General features: G+C 38.7%; 1 long non-coding RNA gene across 2 annotated transcripts in view; it reads right to left on the bottom strand.

Annotated features, from left to right (window-relative positions):
• Positions 1 to 6,302: 6,302 nt before the first annotated feature.
• The window catches only part of LOC309863660, an 86,645-nt gene continuing 69,654 nt past the window's right edge, over positions 6,303 to 23,293 (bottom strand). Inside the window, exon 3 of one of the 2 annotated variants that reach the window (XR_014311164.1) lies at positions 6,303 to 6,490. This is a non-coding gene — a long non-coding RNA (uncharacterized lncRNA). Of the gene's footprint in view, positions 6,491 to 22,638; positions 22,725 to 23,293 lie in introns of those variants that run through there. The other variant, XR_014311165.1, reaches the window with a different exon arrangement.

Below are 23,293 nucleotides of genomic sequence, written 5' to 3' on the forward strand. Positions count from 1 at the left end.
TTGGTGAATTGACCCTCTTTTTTACATAGTGACCTTCTTTGTTTCTTGTAACAGTTTTTTTTTTTAATTCAAAGTATATGGTATTAGTGTGAACACCCCTGTTCTCTTTCAGTTGGCATTGCATTAAATATCTCTTTCTATCCTTTCAATTTCAGTTCATTTGTGTCCTTAGATACAATGCAAGTTTCTTATAGATGGTACACAGATTCTGCTTTACTGATAAGGAAGGACTTACTACTGCCATTTAAAACAATTATTTTTCTGTATGTCTTGCAACTTTTTCCATCTCTCCTTTCCTCTCTTACTTCCTCCTTTGTGTCTTGTGGACTTTTTCTAGTAGCATGCTTTGGTTCTTTTCACACTTTCTTTTGTATATAATCTATAGATGCTTCCTTTGTGGTTACCATTATAATTACATAAAACATCCTAAAGTTATAACATTTTATCATATCCTGTCCTTATATCTGATCTTTGTGGTATGATAACTTTAAGTCTCCCATCAAGTATGATATTAATGTAGATTTTGTAGATAATCTTCATCAATTGAGGACATTCCTCTTTTCCTAGTTTACTGAGAGTTTTTATTATGAATAGGTATTAGGTTTTGTCAAGCACCTTTTCTACATTTATTGATACACTTAGGTGGTTTTCTTACTGTGTTGATGTAATGGATTACCTTAATTGGTTTTCAAATGTTGAAGCAGCTTTGCACACTTGGGATAAATCCCAGTTGGTCACGGTCTATCACTCTTTTCACACAAATTGAATTTCACTTACTAATAATTTTGTTGAAGAGTTTTACATTCATGTTCATGAGAGATATTTTTCCATAGTTTTCTGTCTTGTAATGTCTTTAGCTGGTTTTAGTATTCAGGTGACGTGGGCCTCATAAAATATGCTCAGAAGTATTCACTCAGCTTCTATCCTCTGAAAAATGTTGTAGAAAACTGGTATAATTTTTTCCTTAAATATTTGGTAGAATTCACTAGTCAACCCATCTGACCTGGTGCTTTCTGCTGTGGAAGGTTATTAATTATTGATTCAATGCTTAAAGGTTATCAACTTTGTGGGCATGGAGTTGTGCATAGTATTCCTTTATTATACATTTAACCTCTTTAGGGTCTGGAGTGATGCCCTCACTTTTATTCTTTAAAAAAAAAAAACAATTTTTTTAATTTATTTGACAGAAAGAGAAAGACAGTGAGAGAGGGAATAGCAGTGGGGAGGAGAGTGGGAGAGGGAGAAGCAGGCTTCCCGCCAAGCAGGGAGCTCAATGCAGAATTCTATCCTAGGACCCTGGGAACATGACCTGAGCCAAAGGCAGACACCTAACTACTGAGTCACCCAGGCACCTCCCTCTTTTATTTCCAATATTAATCTTTTGTGTTCTCTTTCTTTTTCTTTTTCTTAATTAACCTGGCTAGAGTCTTGTCAATTTTCTGGATCTTTTCAAAGAATCATCTTTTGGTTTCATTCATTTTTTCTGTTGATTTCCTGTTTTTAATTGTATTAATTACTTCTGTAATTATTATTGTTTCTTTTTTCCTTAATTTGGATTTAATTTGGTCTTCTATTTCTAGTTTCCTAAGGTGGAAATTTAGATATTTTATATTATATATTTTTTCTTTTCTATATATGCAGTCAGTGCCATAAATTTCCCCTTAAGCACTATTTTCTCTATATCTCAAGATCTTGATAAGTTGTCCTTTCATTTTCATATAGTCCAAAACATTTAAAATTTTTCTTGAGATTTCTTTGTTGATTCATGTGTTATTTAGAATGGTGTTGTTTAATCTTTAGGTATTTGGGGATTTTCTAGTTATCTTTTGTTATTGAGTTCTAATTCATTTTCATTGTGGTTTGAGAGCAGACATTATATAATTGCTATTTTTTTTAATTAAATAGGATGACCAGCTAGAGAAAGAGTCCAAGGTATATTGTTATATGAGGTATATTGTTATGTGAAAAAATGTGAGGAGCTAAGCAGCATGTTTGATTTGCTCTCTTTAATATAAACCTTTAGTGTGTAGGTGTCCTATTGGTTTTTTTTTTTTCATTTTCAATATGTGTGGTTTGTTGTACATAAATTATACTTATTTTTTAAATTTTTTTTAAATTCCAATATAACTAACATAGAGTGTTATATTAGTTTCAGCTATACAATATTGTGATTCAACAATCCTATACACCATACTCAGTGCTCATCATGATAATCCCCCTCACCAATTTCATCCCTCCTCTCACCCACTTCCTCTCTGGTAACCATCAGTTTGTTCCCTGTAGTTACGAGCCTATTTTTAAATTTTTCTCTTTTTTTCTTTGTTCTTTGGTTTTGTTGCTTAAGTTACACATATGAGTGTTATTGAAATAAGATTACACATATTTAAGTTTACACATATAATATTTATATAATATTTAAGATTACACATATAATAAGTTACACATATTTCATGTTATTGAAATCACATATAATAAGTTACACATATTTCATGTTATTGAAATCATGCAGTATTAGTCTTTGTCTGACTGATTTATTTCACCTAACATCATACTCTCTATATCCATCCATGTTTTTGCAAATGACAAAATTTCATTCATTGTTGTTGTGGAGTAATACTCCATTGTATTTATATATCACTTCTTCAGCCATTCATCTATTGATGGATACCTAGTCTGCTTCCACAATTTGGTTATTGTAAATAATGTTTCAATAAACATAGAAGTGCATATATCTTTTCAAATTAGCATTTTTATATTCTTTAAGTAAATACCCAGTAATATAATTATTAGATCATAATTCTATTTTTTACTTTCTTTGAGGAATTATTCTATTTTTACTTTTTTGAGGAACTTCTATATTGTTTTCCACAGTGGCTGCACCAATTTGCATTCCTACCAACAGTGCACAAGAGTTCCATTTTCTTCCCATCCTCACCAATATTTGTTATCTCTTGTCTTTTCAATACTAGCCATTCTGACAGGTGTGGGGTCATATCTCATTGTGGTTTGATTTGCATTTTCCTGATGATTAGTGATGCTGCACATCCTTTCATGTGTGTGTTGGCAAACTATATGTTTTCTTTGGAGAAATGTCTTTTCATGGTCTTCTGCTGATTTTTAAATTGGATTATTTGGGGGACTTTTTTGGTTGTGAGCTGTGTAAGCTTTTAAATGTATTTTGGACACTAACCCCTTACTGGATATATCATTTGCAAATATTTTCTCACTTTCAATACATTATCTTTTGGCTTTGTTGACTGTTTCCTTTGCTATGAGAAGATTTTTATTTTGAGGCAGTCCAAATTGTATATTTTTCCCTTATCCCCCATTGCTTGAGGAGACATATCTAGAAAAATATTATTGTGGCTAATATCAGGGAGATAGCCTATGTTCTCTCTAGGACTTTTGTGATTTCAGGTCTCACATTTAGGTCTTAAAACTGTTTTTATGGATAGTATAAAAAAGCAATCCAGTTTCATTCTTTTGAATGTAGCTGAACATAAAGGCAAAAGTCCTCAACAAAATATTAGCAAGCCAAATCAAACAATGCATTTAAAAATTATCCACCATTATCAACTAGAAATTATTTCTGGGATGCAAGTGTGGCTCAATACTGGCAAATACATCCATATGATACACCATATCAATAAGAAAAAGGACAAAAACCACATGTTTATTTCAATAGAAAAAAAAGCATTTGACAACATGCAACATTCATTTATGATTAAAAACCCTCAAAAAAGTAGGTTTAGAGGGGACATACCTTAACATAATAAAGGCCATGTATGAAAACCCCACAGCTAACCTCATCCTCAATAGAGGAAAAACTGAGGGCTTTTCCCCTAAGATTAGGAACAAAACAAGCATGTCCACTTTCACCTCTTTTATACAACATAGTACTGGAAGTCTAGCCACAGCAATCAGGCAAGAAAAAGAAACAAAAGGCATCCAAAGTGGTAAGGAAGAAGTAAAACTTTCACCATTTGCATATGACATGATACTATATGTAGAAAACCCCAAAGACCTCACCAAAAAACTACTAGAACTAATAAAAGAATTCAGTAAGGTCACAAAATACAAAATCAATATATAGAAATCCACTACATTTCTATACACTAATAATGAAATAGCAGAAAGAGAAATTTTTAAAAATCCTATTTACAATTGCACCAAAAATAATAAAATACCTAGGGGTAAACTTAATGAAGGAAGTGAAAGACCTGTACCCTGAAAATACTAATGAAAGAAATTAAAGACAACACAAACAAATGGACAGATATTCCATGCTCATGGATTGGGAGAACAAATATTGTTAAAATGTCAATACTACCCTAAGCAAGCTACAGATTTAATGTAAACCCTATTGAATACAAATACCATTTTCCACAAAACTAGAACAAATAATCCTAAAATTTGTATGGAACAATGAAGGACCCCAAATAGCCAAAGCAATCTTGAAAATGAAGAACAAAACTGGAGGTATCACAACCTCAGATTTCAGAATACACTGCAAAGCTATAGTAATCAAAACAGTATGGTACTGGTACAAAAATAGATATTTAGATCAATGGAACAGAAAAGACAGCCGAGAAATAAGCCCACCATCATACAATCAATTAATCTAAGACAAAGAAGGTAAGAAAATGCAATGGAAAAAGGGCTCATTAACAAATGGTATTGGGAAAACTGATTACTACATTTTTAAATATATTAAGGGATGTTTCACAGCCCAGAATATATTCTATCTTGATGAATGCTCCAGGTGAGCTTAAGAAGAATGTGTATTGAGCTGTTATTGAATAAAGTAGTCTATAAATGTCAATTAGATTCAGTTCATTGCTGGTGGTATTGAGTTCAACTATGTCCTTACTGATTTTCTTCCTTGACTGGTCCCTGTGGAACTGCATTTCTAACTTGCTGAGGTGCTCATGTTTTCACTGAGGTTTAAATTGGGTCTGGTTCCATCAGGGCTTTAAGTCAGGCAAGACAAGGAACAGTGCCATTGGCAGCCCCCAGACACACCAGAACATCAGACACAGGACCTAGCATTTTGTTTCAATCCCTAGGGAGGAGCCCCAGTATGAGAGGCTTCCTTTAGTTGTACCACACTATGCCTAGCAGCTTAGAAGGTACATGGATGGGAATGCAGAGTGCCATGCAATTTCCTACTGCTTTCCCAAGAATTAGGCTGAAAACTGTAACTTCTCACCTGGTCTCTTGAGTTCTCATGAAACTCTTCTGGTTGTACTTTCCTGTTAACTCTGTTGGAAAACAAGGTCATAGAGCTTTCTACTTTGCCAATCTGCTGATGTCACTCGGGGATATGTATTCTAACAAGCTTTCTGGATGAGTCTGAAGGACAGTAATGTTGGCCAAGCAATAGTTCGAATCACTCTAACAGAAAAGGTCTTGATCCTCTTAGTAAATAGCTGTTGTCTAAGATATGCAGCCAAGCCCACTGCAAGCTGTGATGGTTGGCAGAGTTTGGGTAGCTATGTAACTTCTGGAGAAATAGAGATGAGAAGCCGGTCCTGAGTGTGTGTGCACAGTGGTGGTGGTGGCAAGGATGGGGGGGATTATAAGGCTAAACACAGTCCTGAAGCCCACTATTAGTCTGCAATGCCCAACTCCATTCCTGTCCTCCCCCTGCAGGGGCTCTTGCAGTCCCATGTGCCTTTCCTGAGCTACTGCTACCCTCCCTAGGTCAGACCAGACACCCCCACTGCTCCTCCGTCCTCTTCTCAATGAGCGATTACTTCGTTGATCTCTCTCCCAATAAGATCTCAAAAACTTATGGACAAACCCCATGTCTTGAGTTTCTTTGATTCCACATGGTCTTTGGCTTTGTGGCACCTTTGACAACAGCCTGGGGTAAATGCACCATTTTTTTAAGCGTCTCTGTGACCCTTTTGGAGCCCTGACTTCACCAGTCACTAGCTGTCTGTGGTCTTTCATTTCCTCCTCACTGCACGTGGATAAGACTAGCACCTATCTGCTGAGCAGGCCCCGGGTGAGCTCATCATGCAAATTGTGTGCAGTAATAGGTCATATCATAGCTGCTGTCACCCTCACCACAATGTTGCTCGAGCACTTTTAGTAAATGTGTGAGTGCTGTGGTGGGGAGATCTGTCCAGGCTGTGGGTGTCATAAACAGTTCTTTTGCCTGGGAAGATGGAGAGCCATTGGTCTGGAAGTAGCCTCAGATGAATCTAGAATAGCCTCCTGCCCACTTCCTCGTCTACCTTACCCATGACTTTCTTCCAGGGCAGTCATGAAACCTACAGAGTCCTTCCATGCTGAGAACAGCTCTCCCTTCTTAGAGAACAACTGTTCCTTTGTAAATCCAACCACATGTTTAGGTGCTGGGCTGTTCACCCCAGAATCCTGCTCTTTGCCAGGGTGGAGGAGTCCAATGGCAGGAAGGTGATTCAAGCCCAACTTATCAAAGTCTTCCCCAGAGACTTCCACAAGGCAGCTCAGCTCAGAGCTGCTGACATCCATGTTTCCAACCATGTGGAGAAAAGCAGGGAGAGGAAACAAAGCACACATGCAGCGAAAACTGAGATATGATGTGAGACAGATGGTATTCATGATTTTTAGTCCCCAACTCTGTGTGTGGGAGGTCCTGCCCCTGCACTTGGCCTCCATGATTTGTACATAACTTTTAGTAAATTCTAAGTTTTCTTTGTTTTACTATGTTAAATTTAATTATTTTATTATTGGAAGGAGAAGGGTCTTGTGTAATACAAAATCCAATTCAATCCAAAAAATATTTATTAAGTACTTTCTGGCTTCATGCTTAAGATCTAAATTAAGATCTTCCCAGGATGGAGACAGTGGCAAGAATGTAAATGAACCGGGCACCTGGGTGGCTCAGTGGGTTAAGCCTCTGCCTTCGGCTCAGGTCATGATCTCAGGATTCTGGGATCGAGTCCTGCATCGGGCTCTCTGCTCAGCAGGGAGCCTGCTTCCCCTCTCTCTCTGCCTGTTTCTCTGCTTACTTGTAATCTCTCTCTCTCTGTCAAATAAATAAATAAAATCTTATGTAAAAAAGGAATGTAAATGAACCACAGTAAGATGACAAATGAACTCTAATAACAATGAAGTCTATAAAAAGTTAGGTGATCCCACATAAGCAGGAATTCTGTTGTGGGCACAAGAAGGCAGAATAACTATTTGCCAGGTAGATTATGGTGGGCTGGAAATTTTGGACAAAAATCAGTTTGGCAGAGTTTGAGATTCTCGAAATTGCCTGAAATTCGGACAGAAGAATGAACACTCAGATATAACTACAACCCAAGGACAGGCCTATAGGGGGTAATGGATACAGGGCCGAATCTGGCTGGGATTCAAATGAGTAAGTTTCTTTTTTTTTTTTTTTTTTAAGATTGACAGAGAGAAATCAGAAGTAGGCAGAGCAGCAGACAGAGAGAGGAAGGAGCAGAAAGCCCGATGCAGGGCTCCATCCCAGGACCCTGAGATCATGACCTGAGCCAAAGGCAGAGGCTTGACCCACTGAGCCACCCAGGTGCCTCGAAAAGAGTAAGTTTCTATATGTTGCCTTCAGAAATTAAGACTTTATTCTGTGGAAAAATGAAAACCACTGGCGATTCATATTTGGAAGTGACAGGTGTCACCACCCCAGCCCTCAGCCCTCATCAGATAGTGAGCCACAGACTAAACCAGCCCACCTTGAACACAAAGGCCAAATCCTATTCACTTTGATTCCCTAAACTGATATTAATAACTGGCATAGAGCAGTAATGAGTCAGGATTGAATAAAAGACATTGCTTTTCCTCTAGCTGTTGAGTGTCCTTTAACCAGTTGTAGGATCATAAGAAATACTCTCGCCTCTGGCTAGGTTAGATGTCCCCACCCAGATCACCCCAGGTTCCCTCCTACACAGCAATTACCCCTCAATTGTCATGATTGAGATCCTTGTCTTTCCCTATACTGTCTGCATCTCCTTGAGGACAAGGATCTTATCACCTTGACTACATTCTGGGCAATGACAGAGAAAGTATGGGTCCTTAGGTGTTTCATGAGTGCTCTCTAGGTAAATGGAAAAACAAGTGAATGACAGGATGAATGACATCCGGTTAGAGGGCAGACTTGCTCTTTCTAGAGCCAACCTGTGTCTTATTCCCCTGCTCAGCCCTGACTTTTCCCTCAACAGCCCACAACACGCAAGAGTACTTTGCTCTCTGGGTGTGAGTGCTATCCACTTGCCCTGGTTGTGTTTTTCATCATAACGTCTTCACCTCTGACTGTGACAGAAGGGCAATGCATACGCCTACATGCCTGGTGACTCAAAATTACACCCAGAAAGAATAACTCACCTTCTCTCCTTGCCAGATTTCCAGGGTGGTTACTGACTCTCTTTGAAACAAAAAGTAGATTAGAGCCTGAAAATTTGAAAGGGAGAACTTCTTTTCTGCCAAAATACTGAAGCCGTGTGTGTGTGTGTGTGTGTGTGTGTGTGTGTGTGTGTACATGTAGAATCACAGACATCAGTGTGTCTCGGAAAATTTTATCCAGATGGAGCAGATATCTTTTAAAAGGGTGTTTTAAGATTGACATCCCTAAGAACAAAGATATGAAAAATAAAAAACAATCAATGAACCTGCTTTGTAGAGAGAATTTGTTACAAAGAGCTAAAAATTATTATTTTTAATACATATAGGGCTTTGAAACAGTCCTATGGAGAACAACAACAACAATATCAAAAACAAAACAAAACAAAACCTGGTGCTATTGGTTTGATTTTTTTTAAAATGCTGATATTCTACCATTTTGGACTTACTAAAAACAGCAATTTCATGTGATTTAATTTAATACACAAAATATGAATTACTTTTTAGGTGGATTCAGAATAAGAATCAAGCATTGAACATGGTTTCTAACAAAATGGGTTCAATATATGGGGCATGAAACAGGGCAATCTTATTAAGATTAATAAACTTAATAGCTTTCAATTTGCATTCACAGTGAATACTGTACCATCAACAATTCAACCATCAACCATTTTTCATTTTTCTAAAGCACAAGTTTAGTACTATGCATCATCTGATTTGCTGAACAGGAATTCTGAAATCTCATGACTAATGAGCACTTTAAACTTGGAATGCCAATACTGTTCGGTAGGTCCAAGATAAATGCTTTTTGCCAGACTAATAAGATTTTAGCTGAAGTTTATTGAACCAATTTCCTCATTTCCTGACAATGAGTGCACTTAAAAGTGCACATGATTTGACCCCAAATACTAATATCACTTTGATACAGCAACTAAACATTTTCTACACCTGTTCATGAGATCCCCTTTATAGGAGGGGCTGATTTTGACGAAATTTGGTCTGATATTTTGCACAGTTAAGGTTTTCCTCAGAATAAAATCGCATTCACTATTAAATTTCTGATGACTGCAGCCACAGGTGTCAGCCCCCTAAGTCAAGGAACCATATTGCGGTAACTAACACATGAGAGTTAAATCAGCTTTTTGAATTTAAAGTCACCAACCAGTGACCAGACTGCATGAGACTTGCATTCACCATCAACTTTAACCTGTTGGAGTCACCAGTTATGTTAAGATTTCCTATGGAACCCCTAGTGGAAACCTGACATCCATCATTTAAATCTGATGGATGAAAAGAAGAATGACTAACACCAGTCTAATCATGAGAAAAACACCAGGCAATCTCCAAAAAGGACATCTTCTTAGGACACCTGCCCAGTCCTCCTAAAAACTCTCAAGGTCATGAAAAAGAAAGAACAGTTGGGAAATTGTCACAATTAATCTTAGATTCTAATCTAAGATTAGATTCTGGACAGAAAAGACTATTAGAGTTGAACACATCCACACCAAAACCTGCACACTGATGTCTATGGTAGCTTTATTCATAATTGCCAAAATGTGGGAGCATCTGAAAAGTCTTTCCAGAGGTGAATGGGTAGATAAACTGTGATTCATCCACAGAAGGGATGAATAAATAGACTTGGAGGAACATCAAAATTAAAAGTGGTAGTGAAAGAAGCTGATCTGAAAAACTGAATTCTGGATGATTCTAACTATATGACTTTGGGAAGGCAAAACAAAAGAGGCAATAAAAAGATTTGGAATACCCAGAAGATGGGGACAAGAAGGAGGACTAGGTGGAGCCCAGGGGAAATTTAGAACAGTGAAACTATTTTGTATGATGCCTTAATGGTAGATTCATGTCATAATATATTTGTCCAAAATTCATGATTGCACAATACCAAGAATAAACTATAATGGAAACTATTGATTTAGGATGATAATGAGTCATCAGTGTAAATACAACAATGGTACCAAACCTACCACTCTGGTAGGTAGTGGTGTTGACAAGTGGGTGATGTGCCCCTGTGCAGAAACCGTGTATGGAAACTCTGTGCTTGCTGATCAGTTTTGATGTTAACCTAAAATTGCTCCAAAAAATAAAATCTATTAATAACTAAAATAAGAACAGTAGGTGAAATTTAAGGAAGTCTGAATAAAGTAAGAACTTTAACAATAGTATATCAATATTGGTTCAATAGTTCTATAAATGTAACATAGATATATAAGGAGATAATGATAGGGCAACCTAGGTGAGATGTGGGGCAATGGAAGTCTCTTTGTGATTTTTCTGTAAATCTGAAATACTTCTAAGACTGAAAAAGTATTTTACTAGACTGTGAAAAATAACAGAGAAAGAAAGACAGGGATTTTTTAGTGTATAGGTACATTACTTCATTTCAAATAAAAATGGCAAAAGTGGCCCTTAAGTAATTCTGCTCTAATTGTGTAAGGTCTCGTTAAGCACTTTTGTCATATCTCAATAAAGAATGACACACACCTATGAGGTAGTTAAAATTCTCCCTCACTTGCAGATGAGATAATCTGATAGTCTAGGCTTAAGTAACTTGTCTAGAATGTTTCTTATCTTGATCATGCTTTTGTTTCTGTATTTGTAGAAATGAAGTCACAATAGAGTTGTATGATTTGAAGTGAGGCCACTTTGGACTGATATTTGGAATGCAGAAGCATTCCCTAATGATGCTATTATCAGTATCATCTTTATCAGCTAGATATTTTGAGGGGTATTAATATCTTTAAAATCACTTTCCTCAATTATAAAATGGGGTTAATATCGTACCAGTTTGATGAAAGGATAAAATGGTTTCAGTTATATGAATATTTCTAAACTTCAAATCCCAACAGAGACAGTCTTGATGATGTTGAGGCAGTGTTCACATTTCTGGTTCTTAGAACTCTTTTGCCTGGTTTCTTCTCTATACCATGGCTTCTATTTCCCATCTCCATTGGGAGGTTAGTTGGCCAAAGACACATCCTTTTTTAGATCAACGAAAGGCACATGACCCTGGGCTACACAGCTACTGGCTTTTCTTTTTCTCAAGGGCTATTTAGTCTGAATCAAAATGTGAAAGAAAGGGAAATCTTCAATGTAAGTCCCACTCCTGATACAGGTTCATTTTCTTGTGTGAGGCTTGTGGATTCTCTAAAGTGTGAGCTTGCTCATATTTCTGTGGAAAAACACTGGAAATATTCAAAAACCCCATTGATGGCAGGATGGCAGGTAGGTTTTGTCCTTCATGCCAACACGGGTAGATGACTAGAGGCTTTCTGGAGGAATAGGTTGCAATGACCTCTGAGGCAGCTTCCAGGCTCAGCACAAGTGCTCTGCACACCCTACTGGTAATGTCTGCCAAGGACACTGGAAAGATAGTGATAGCTCCTGGGTTGCATATTGGTTGGTCATCCTCAGCCTGTAGAATAAAGCCCTCAGCTTTGCATTCAAGACCTCTCTCTGACTTTGAGATCTTCCACCTTCTCCTGTCACAAACCTTCTCCTTAGGCAACTAGTTTACTTATTGATCCTCAAACAGATTAGAAAGAGTTCTGTTCCATGGATCTGATATGGCTTCCTTAATGAGCTAAGTCCTACCTAGCCTGAAGGGAGACTTTCTCAATAGGCTAGTCAACAGCTGTGAAATTCCAATATAACTTATTATCTGCATTTGTTGCCATTAAATGCGAACCTGTTGAAATGTAGATGGGTTGTTTTTGTCCGCCTTTCCTCCTTCTTTGGATAACAGAAGCCCTTTTTCTTGTTGAGAACTACCCATTTTCTACTCCCTGTGCTTTTGTTGGGCTGTCCACCTCACATCTCTGCTCCCTGCAACAGGCTCAGGGAATGTACCAGAAATGGGCTGTCAGAGTTCTCCTGGGCACTCATATGGTGCTAGGGATGAAAGGTCATGCTCTCTTCTGCAACAAATGGAAGGACCCTGCCTAAGAAGACAGAGAGAGAAAGAATGTAAAAGAGACAGTCAGAGATTCAGAGGGAAATAGAGACAGAGAAGAGACTTTTAAACCTTTGAATCTATGTGTATATGAACCAAATTTACTCCTTCCACTGCCCAGTAAGTGCTTTTGTCTCTTAAGCTAGTTGAAGTTGAATTTTTCGACCCATTACTTCAACAGTTCTGATAAAAAAACACCTACACTATGCCAAGAACTTCTGTGGATAATGGGCAAATGGAGGTACACAGAACAGCAGGGCTCGGTCTTCTCCTCACAATGTAGAATTGAGACAGATTCATGTCTCAGAACCATAAGGTAAAATCCAAAATACTCTGCTGGGAGGTTAACCAACAACAATCCCGCCATCAGTTCAGGCTTTGCCATCCAGAATTCAGAGTGTTTTGCCAAGGAACTTTGCCAACCTGAGCCAAAGGTCTATGTCTGTACCATGAAGATCTAGCATGCACTTTCCTCTAGGGATTTGTGTGGGGGAAAATGTCAATGAGCCTTTACATAATTCCCCAGGAGACAGTCATCTGCTTCATCCTGGGAGGAGGACACAGTGGGAAACTGCTACAGATGGCCTTGCTGGGGCTCCAAACCTCTCCAGTTTCCCCTTGCTGGGGCCCCAAACCTCTTGTAGTACAAGTGCATCATTTTCTCAATATAGAGAGATATGAAATAATAACACAACCTCAGCACAATGCTGGCACATATATACCCTAACTTGGAGTGATGATCTATTTTTCGCCATGAACATCCATGGAAGGATGGGGGTCATGGACAAAGATGAAGGGACCAATGACATCTAGAGGAAAGAGGTAACATTTGAGCTGGATTTTGAAGGACAAGCAGCTGTGTGCCTTGCAAAGTACGACTGGAAGGGCATTCCAAGTAAGGGGAACAGCAGGATCAAAGGCAGGAAGGAAGCATACAAGTGCACCAAATATTCAGGAAATTTTGGGGGAGCAGTTTAGTGTAGCTAGATTGGTGTGTGTGTGTGTGTGTGTGTGTGTACGTGCCTACAAATGAGTTTTGAGTGCAGACTGATTTAACAGGACAAGAGCTATACAGCCTAAAAAAAAAAAAAAAAAAAAAAGCTATACAGCCTAGCCTAATCCTGTGCCACCTGTTTGGAACACTAAGTCCAAGATAGAACTTGGGATAGGATCAAAAGGAGGCTGAAGGTCAATGGAAGTCTGTGGGGGAGAATTTCTAAGATCTCTGCCAAAGCTTAGAGATACTTCTCAAAAAGATCCTGGAGTCCATGTGTTTCCTTCTAAATTTACTTTGTGTTCTGACCTACAGTCTTCCTCCAGAAAAAATCTGACTGCCTCCTTGAATCAAGATGAATTTCTCTCTTTTTTTCTTTTTTCTTTTTCTTTCTTTCTTTCTTTCTTTTTTTTTTTTTTTTTTTTTTAGGATATCACCTTAATTTCTTATCTTCTTGTGGAACAAGGCAGCTTCATCTTGCCTACATCCAAATAATCTTTAAAATAGCACATTGTGAGTGCCCTTTTTTGGAGGTGAGGTCTTCAATGGGGGTGGTAGTCAAAACAATAGAGATGTTGCGTAAGTGAGCAATTTTACAGAGGCCTAGAGTTTGGGGAAATAGCCACCTTCTAAGGAATTCATGCAAAGACCCTTTGAAACACTGATTGAACCAGTCAACATCCATATATCTGTGACTTTGGAATTCTCAAAAAGGCAAATCTTGAATGGAATTCAATCACAGTTATGACTTTTGGTCTGTATATTTTTGGTCAAGATACTGTTTTTAAAAATTTGAATCACGCTACCTGATTTCAAGCTTTACTACAAAGCTGTGATCACCAAGACAGCATGGTACTGGCATAAAAACAGACACACAGATCAGTGGAACAGAGTAGAGAGCCCAGATATGGACCCTCAACTCTATGGGCAAGCAATCTTTGACAAAAGGGGAAAAAATATACAGTGCAAAAAAGACAGTCTCTTCAATAAATGGTGGTGGGAAAAATGGACAGCTATATGTAGAAGAATGAAACTCGACCATTCTCTTTCACTGTACACAAAGATAAACTCAAAATGGATAAAAGACCTCAATGTGAGACAGGAATCCATCAGAATCCTAGGCAGTAATCTCTTCGATATCAGCCACAGCACTTCTTTCAAGATATGTCTCCAAAGGCAAAGGAAACAAAAGCAAAAATAAACTTTTGGGGGGCGCCTGGGTGGCTCAGTGGGTTAAAGCCTCTGCCTTCGGCTCAGGTCATGATCCCAGGGTCCTAGGATCGAGCCCCACATCGGGCTCTCTGCTCCGCGGGGAGCCTGCTTCCTCCTCTCTCTCACTCTCTGCCTGCCTCTCTGCCTACTTGTGATCTCTGTCTGTCAAATAAATAAATAAAATCTTTGGAAAAAAAAAATAAACTTTTGGGACTTCATCAAAATCAAAAGCTTCTGCATAGCAAAGGAAACAGTCAAGAAAACAAAGAGGCAACCCACGGAATGGGAGCAGATATTTGCAAATGACAGTACAGACAAAAGGTTGATATCCAGGATCTATAAAGAATTCCTCAAACTCAACACACACAAAACAGACAATCATATCAAAAAATGGGCAGAAGATATGAGCAGACACTTCTCCAGTGAAGACATACAAATGGCTATCAGACACATGAAAAAACTGTTCATCATCACTAGCCCTCAGGGAGATTCAAATTAAAACCACATTGAGATATCACCTTACACCAGTTAAAATGGCCAAAATTAGCAAGACAGGAAACAACATGTGTTGGAGGGGATGTGGAGAAAGGGGAACCCTCTTACACTGTTGGTGGGAATGCAAGTTGGTGCAGCCTTTTTGGAGAACAGTGTGGAGATTCCTCAAAAAATTAAAAATAGAACCTCCCTATGACCCTGCAATTGCACTACTGGGTATTTACCCCAAAGATACAGATGTTGTGAAAAGAAGGGCCATCTGTACCCCAATGTTTATAGCAGCAATGGCCATGGTCGCCAAACTGTGGAAAGAACCAAGATGCCCTTCAATGGACAAATGGATAAGGAAGATGTGGTCCATATACACTATGGAGTATTATGCCTCCATCAGAAAGCACGAATATCCAACTTTCATAGCAACATGGACGGGACTGGAAAAGATTATGCTGAGTGAAATAAGTCAAGCAGAGAGAGTCAATTATCATATGGTTTCACTTATTTGCGGAGCATAACAGATAGCATGGAGGACATGGGGAGTTAGAGAAGAGAAGGGAGTTAGGGGAAATTGGAAGGGGAGGTGAACCATGAGAGACAATGGACTCTGAAAAACAATCTGAGGGTTTTGAAGGGGCGGGAGGTGAGAGGTTGGGGTACCAGGTGGTGGGTTTTATAGAGGGCATGGATTGCATGGAGCACTGGGTGTGGTGCAAAAATAATGAATACTGTTATGCTGAAAATAAATAAAAAATAAATTTAAAAAAATAAAAAATAAAAATAAAAAAGAATTTAAAAAAATTTTGAATCAGATGCCAACCCAATTTTATATATACACATATTGAATTTGGGGCATTCCTTAAGTGTTCAGAAAATCTGACAATACTGAGAACTGTACCCACTTATTCTCCATCAGAGTTGCTGTCAGTCTTCAGAGAGGCCGTAATTCTCTACGTTCTACAGACTCCACCACTTCCTACAGTCCTGTCCTTGCACCAAACATAATCTGTCATTTATTGTCACATTTGTGCTATTGTAATCCTTATAGTTGAGTTGAAATGAACATGAACAATTTCTTGAATGGATTAAACAAGATGACATTCAAACAGTGGTTGAGGACAAAGCACATGGCAGGTGTCAAATAGAAGTGTTATCTCTTCTTTCAAGCATTTTTTTTTTTTTATCATCCACCTAATAAAATCCATGCAGTTTAGTGTAGCATTTAAGGTCACCTATTTATGTGATGATTTATTTTTAAAAGAATTGGTTGAGGGTTTTCTACATGCCCAGCACTGTGCCACAATAGGATGATATCTAAAAATCAGTTAGGCATCATCCTTCCCTTCAACTTCCCAGTCTAAATGCTGGAGTAGGAATTCACCCCACTCATTCTGGTTAATTTTGCCCAGTCAAGTAGAATGACCTCCCCTCCTTCATGCCTTTCCTTAAGCTCTTACTTTACTCCAAATGCCCCCTTACAAACCTATCTGTGTCAGAGTGTCCAGACCCCAAACATGTTGAATCTTGGATCAAACATCACCTTTCATGTCACTTGCCATGTCCTTTTGCATTGTGTGGCTGTCTGACTCCATGTAGAACTGGGTTAGAAATCCAGCACATGGAGCTGGAGGAGACTTTGGTAATTATCCTAACTAACACCTCATTATCTAGACGAACTGAGACCAGAAGGGAGAGTGAGTTGGCCAAAACAAAGTTGGTGACAGAACTGGGGCAATCTCATGGTTAATGCTATTTGAATTTCCCCAAAGAGTTGCTTCTTAGTTTTTAATATGTGAGAATTTCTTATTCACCGCAGTTAATTCCACATCTAGTCTAGTGCATGTCATACAGCAGGTTATGCTTGTTTAATGAGTGAATGAAGGAGTGAATGAAGGAAGAATGTGAATTAATTTGGCTAAGAGAATGGTGAAAGAGGATTTGACATTCAAGACTTAAACCAAAGAGAAATGTGATTAGATAGGCTTCTGGTCTAATAATTCCAGGAACCAGAAGGATTCTTGATCTCACTCCTTTTTTTATTTTAATTTTTTAATTTAAATTCAATTAATGAACATAAAATGTGTTAGTTTCAGAGGTAGAGGTCAATGATTCATCAGTCTTGTATAATAGTCAGTATTTCTTACATCACGTGCCCTTCTTAATGTCCATCTCACTCCTAAGCAGGGAAGCATGTGTCAGAATAGAGGGTCATTCTACAGCCCTGCGTTGCTGAACTACTGTTGAGCACTGGCTCCCCTGCTCTTGTCAAACAGGTTCCCACCAAGCTGAAGTCTTGGGGATCCATAGCCTCACTTTGCTCTCCTCCCTCATTCTGGCTGTTCAGGTGTTCTTGCTGGAGGGCAAACGGGAATTTTGGAAAGGACAATGAGCATAACTACCAAAGATCAATGAGTCCCTCTGGGCAAGCCCCAATATGTGCAGGGAAGCTGGCAACAAAAGTACATGGTCTTTGGCATGATTGTCACCCCACTCCAGTCCACACATCATTTGTTGTAGCATGAAGAGAACATTGCCATGAATACTGTGTCCCCAGTTGGACCACAAGTTTTCCTGTGTCTCTGCTGATAATCCAACTTCCTTCATGGAGTGTTTTAAATCTGAGATGATGTACTGGAAAAATTTCTCATTCCTCGAGTCACGAATAACATCTATGAAGACTCCAATCATGTTCTGGGGTCCAGTCTGTACTATGGTAGTTTTCCAGAATCCAACCTCAAATTGGTGTAATTCACTCCAGTCAACAATCTCAGCTGTTATAATGTGGAATTCAAACCCTAGTGGTCTACCATAGTCAAAGGGACTCTCCCAACAAGTTCTAAAAATGTGAAACATTGCTTTCTCAAGCAGCGGATGTAGACTATTCCACCCTTCCCTAAAAAGATGATCCAAGTCCTAGAGACAACTCCCACAGTATCTATCATAACTGAAGAAACCACCCGCAGAGAGCTGATTGTGGAAGAGACCATCACTACACAGCAGACAATAATCAGAGAGACCACCACACAGAGGTTACCGCCACCAAATTCAATTGTGAGGATAATTCAAATACGATTACAAAAAATAATTGTAAAGAATTCACAAATGATGATGTCCTTATCAACATCATCAATACTTATATTTATCTCTCACTTGCCATGTGCCAGGCACTGTGCATTCATTCATTCACTCATTCATTCAACATGTAATTTATTATATGTCTACATGCATACAAAATCTACCTGCATTCATTTATTCACTCATTCATTCAACATGTAACTTATTGAGTACTGACTCTGCCAGACTCTGTTCTAGGTGCTGGAGAAACAGTAGTAACAGTAGTCTACAGCAGACGAGCATATGGATACACATGGAACTAGTGGGGAAAATTATAAACTCCCAAATATAAAAGTGATAGAGATAAAAAGTAAAGGATAAAAGTATAAAAGTGATGGAGGGCAGCTAGTATTACATGAGATGACAGGGTAGGTATCTCTCTGCAGATTACTTTTGAGCCTACCATGAATGAAGTGAGGAGTCAACCTAGGTGACTTTCTAGGGTAAAGATGTTCCAAACAGAGGGAACAGTCAGTGCAAATGCCCTGAAATTCATTAGTTAGTTGATTTATTATCTACTTTGAGCTCCTATTATGTACCAGACAGTGTCCTATGGACAGGAAATAGTAGCAAACAAACAAAACATCCCTCTTCTCATGGTGTTTATATTCCAATGATTGGCTCATGCTTAGCATGTTCAGAAACATCAAAGATTGTAGAACCACTGTAGGACAAGGCCCAGAACCTGACCTTGGAACTTTACCTCCATACCACCGAAAACTGAACCAATATCCCAGTCCCTCCACCAGCATCCCCAAGCCACACCACTGGAAGGACATATTCCTTAAAAACCACACAAATTGTCATACCTGTGGCCCTCCTCTTGCACTCACACATCTCAGTTTCACATAGTTTTGAGATGGGAAAACACTGTTGAATACTTCTAGGAGTTATTAAATAATAATTCTGGTCTAGCCTGAGTGAAATAAATATTGAAGAACTGACCAGACTAGATTCAAAGACTTTTTTAGGTCATTTCCATCCCACGAGTTGGTGCTTTTTCTAGTTCACTCATGGCATTTGGACACTGGCAGATCTGGGAGGTTTGTTTCCAACATGGCAGAGTTTACTAGATTTGGGCTAGAGGTTTGCCTCTGCTGCTTCACATGCAATATCTCTGTGCCAATTATTTAAATCTTCTGAACACTAATGAGCTCATCTCAACAATGGGGACAATGAAACTGACCTTGAAGGTCTTCTGTAAGACAAATATTGGTCAATAAATCTAAAGCACCTAGTGCCTCACTGCTTGCACAGAAGGTGTTCAACACAAGTGACTAAAGTCCACAGCACACAACCAGTTGTGGAGGGAGTTCAAATTTCCTCTTGTAAAATTTTTAAAAATGTGAAGTTTTCCTCCCTAACACAATAAGCAAAGAAGAACAATAATTACTGGTAACCTGGTATACGCCAGTGGCTTTACTCCCTTTTCTTATATAATCCCCCTCAACAACCCTGTGTGGTAGGTGCTATCATTTTCATTTTCCAGATGGGGAAACTGAGGCCCAGAAAAGCTGAGCAACTTGTCAGGGTCCCAAAACATGAAGTGGCAGAGCCTGTAAGCGAGAAACTGAGGTCTGGAGGTTGCCCAGCCCTTTCTGTGAATGAAGCTCATGACTTTCTTCACTTGATGAAAGAAGAGTAAAACTTGTGGTTTTAGACGCAGACCAAGCCATAAAGTGAAAACGATGCCTCAGTTCCTTCTATTTGTACTTCTGCTTTCCCGTCCCTATACAGAAAAAGTTCCATAAGCTAAAGCTTCCCTTCATGCTCAACCTTCTGTCATAGTCACATCCTGAAAGGTTCTTTTAAAAGCACAGTACAAAAAAAAATACAAAACAGAAACACTGCATTAGCCTATATCCAATGTACCACTCCATATTTTTTCTTTGAGGACTTTCTGAATATGAAGTGGAGGAGCCAGTAGGTGTGTGTGTGTGTCCCTTAAGGAATGATTCTTCTTGATAACGAGAGAGGGGAGGCTTTCAGGTAGGTAAGAGATGCTGAAGGATGGCATATCTGCATCTCCTAAAACTCCTCCGTGTTGGAAATCTCTTTCCTTCCTTAGAAAACCACATATTAGCACTGGCTCTATGCAGGAACCCACAACCACAACAGTGCCAACATATCTCACTGGCTCTCCATCGATCTACCTTCTTCCCCAGCCTTCTTGTTACATTGGTTTTGGTTAAACAAGCAATGGAGGCCTATCATCTTGGTGACTGCAGTCAACGTTGGCACATCTTGGCTTATAGAGTGTTTCTCCAGTCCCGGTCTCTGTCATCACATGGAGTCATCCCCTATGTGTTTGTGTGTTTCTGTACAAATCTCTCTCTTCTTTGGGGAACTTCAATCACTGGACTGGAATCTATCACCTAGTATGACCTCATCTTACTGTGATTACATCATCAAAGTTCCTATTTCCAGGTGAGGCTACTACTTCCAGGTGTACATGAAGTTTGGGGGGACATTATTCAACCCACTGCAGTCACCCAATAACAATAACAAATAACCAAAAAAAAAAAGAAAGAGAGAGAGAGAGAGAGAAAGAAAGAAGTGAACTTGAAGGAGAATAACCCTAAAGACTCAAAATATAAATTGAATCAGCAAGAAAATAAGCAAGGACAGAAAATAACTTTATCAGGCACATGCAAAACAGTGACTGCTCCCCCCTTAATTTTGTGTTTATCTTTATGAGCACATTAAGAATCCAGCTCTTCTGTACTTAAATTGTCTCTCCTTTTACCCAAGTGACACCCATATTATAAAATGAACTTACCTGTGAGTACTTTTTAGAACTAACTACTTGATGCTTAGGTCCCTGCCCCAGAGATTCTAAAGGAATTGGTAGAGATGCACATTTTCCAATTTCTCCAGGTGATTCTAATGTATAATGAAAGTTGAGAACCACTAGTCTAGATTAATTAAATCAGAATCTCTGGAGTATACTCCAGGCAGTGGTTTTGATTTAATTCCTAGGTAATTGTCACATGAAATCTGTTAAGAAATACTAATACAGCCTGCATATGTATTTTATCCTCTTTATATATACCTATGATCTACTCTGATGTATCAGACTGGGTCTATCCTCCTAGGAGCTCAGTGTCAGTGGTGGAACTAAGACACGTTTGATGAATATCTAGAGACACGGAAGTCTTGGGGCAAGGGTTAGGGACAGGGGAGGCTTACTGCCATGAGTTTCTGAAAAATATACACCAAACATCTACTATGACACACTTATCAATTCTGTTTCTTAAAAAGACTCCATGTATTTCACTTGTCCCCTAAAATAATCCTCACCACAGGAGGTCAGCAGTTTAATTCCTAATTATAACTTATGGTCATGTAGCTTAGAGGGGTGTGAGTTTTCCAATATCCAACAGATTGTAAAGTTTTACATTAGAAGAGTAACTAGGTCAGTTCAGCTCTATAGTTTATAGTGTTTAATACACAAATATCACAGTCTAGCATGAGTTTGGGCACAGACAGAGTTACATCCAACTTCAAAGTCACTAAGGCAACTCTCAAAAAAAGTACAAATAAAAATGATCATCTAGCTGTTTGGTATTTTTTTTTTTAATGATGAAATGTAATTTAAATCAGTGCTACTCAAAGTGTGGCCTGAGGAGCAGAAGCATCTGCATTACTTGGACAGCTTTAGAAATGCTAATTATCAGGTCCTAACCCAGATATACTGAATCATAGTCTCTGAAGATAAGACACACAAATGTGTATTTTAACACATTTAAACACTCCAGATGAGTCTGAAGTACAGTGAAGTCAGCCAAGCAATACTTCAAATCATGCTAAAGGGAAAGGTCTTGATCTATTTAAAAAATAACATAAAAAAAAAAAAATAACATTTATCCAAGAGCTGTGGCTCAGCTGATCAAAAACTGCAGATTGTTGTTAGAGAAATCTGTTTATACAAAACTATTATACAAGAAAAGAGAGCAAGTAGGGGCAATCTAGTCAATGTTTTCTAAAACTAGAACAGTTTTACAGGGCTAACCACCAGGCTCAAAGCCCACCCTCGGTTTGAAATGTTTGTTTCTATTCCCATCTTCCCATATATGTGTCCTGCACCACCTCGTGGCTTTCCTGAACTACTGTTATGTTCCCCCAGGTCAAAGCAATTGTTCTATCACTTCTCTGTCCTCCCTAAACAAGCTTTTATTTTATAATTCTATCCCCCATCAAAAATCTCAAACACTTGTACACATGGTTCCTATCTTAAATTTCTTTGATTCCCTACCATTAGGGACAGTATGCATTGATTCTGGATTCAAAACCTCATCTTAAATATGGGTCTCCTATAAAAAAAACTAACACAAAATCCCGAGTCTTGTTTTATCCTCTGAAAAAATGGAGAGGAGATTGCACCCACCTCTTTGGGTAGATGGTCCCAAATATAATGTTGAACACAGGGTAAGTCTTAACAAAGACCAGTATCTTAACAAAGGCCAGTATCACTTACCTATAGTGGGCTTCCAATAAACAACAGATCAAGGTTCTCTGTGATGCAGTGAACTCTTTATTACTGGAGGATTCATAGGTTGACTGACCTATTCATGAGATACCATGAAGAAGTATCTTCATCCAGTTGAAAAAAGAAAAGGAAGGGTAAATAGCAGAGTAGGAAGCACAAGGCATCTGCCTCTCCACCCAGTCAACAATTGCACCAGCAATTGTTGTCCTATGTAAGTATTTTGGCACTCTGGAGGCTATTGAGAACAAATTCTAGGGGATGGCTTGGATAGTAAGTTGTGATTGACTGAAGTCAATTTCTTCTCTTAGCTGGGCAGGGGATATTCATCTTCTACTCCAGCCCTGTGGCAGGCAGCTGTGCGCAATTTGATGAGTAAGTCTGCATGCAGCTTGTGGGTGTCAGTAGAGAAATAAGGATTCTATTCTCCAAATATATGGGTTTATGTTTTGATCACAGATTGCTTCTTCTAGTCACAGAGGTGCAAACACAGAGGTGAGCAGCTATCATTTCACTTCTTCCCCATGGTTGCAACTCCCTGTCTTTCTGGCTTAACAAATTTCCAAGGTGGCTAGAAAATCAGTGCCTTTTCTCTCTCTCTTCATTTTTCCCTTTTTCTCCTTTTTTCCTCCAGACAGTAAAAACTAGAACATTCAAAAGCAACTGCACATGTAAG

This window comes from Mustela nivalis, assembly GCF_964662115.1.
Source record: "Mustela nivalis genome assembly, chromosome: 4".
Classification (NCBI taxonomy): domain Eukaryota; kingdom Metazoa; phylum Chordata; class Mammalia; order Carnivora; family Mustelidae; genus Mustela; species Mustela nivalis.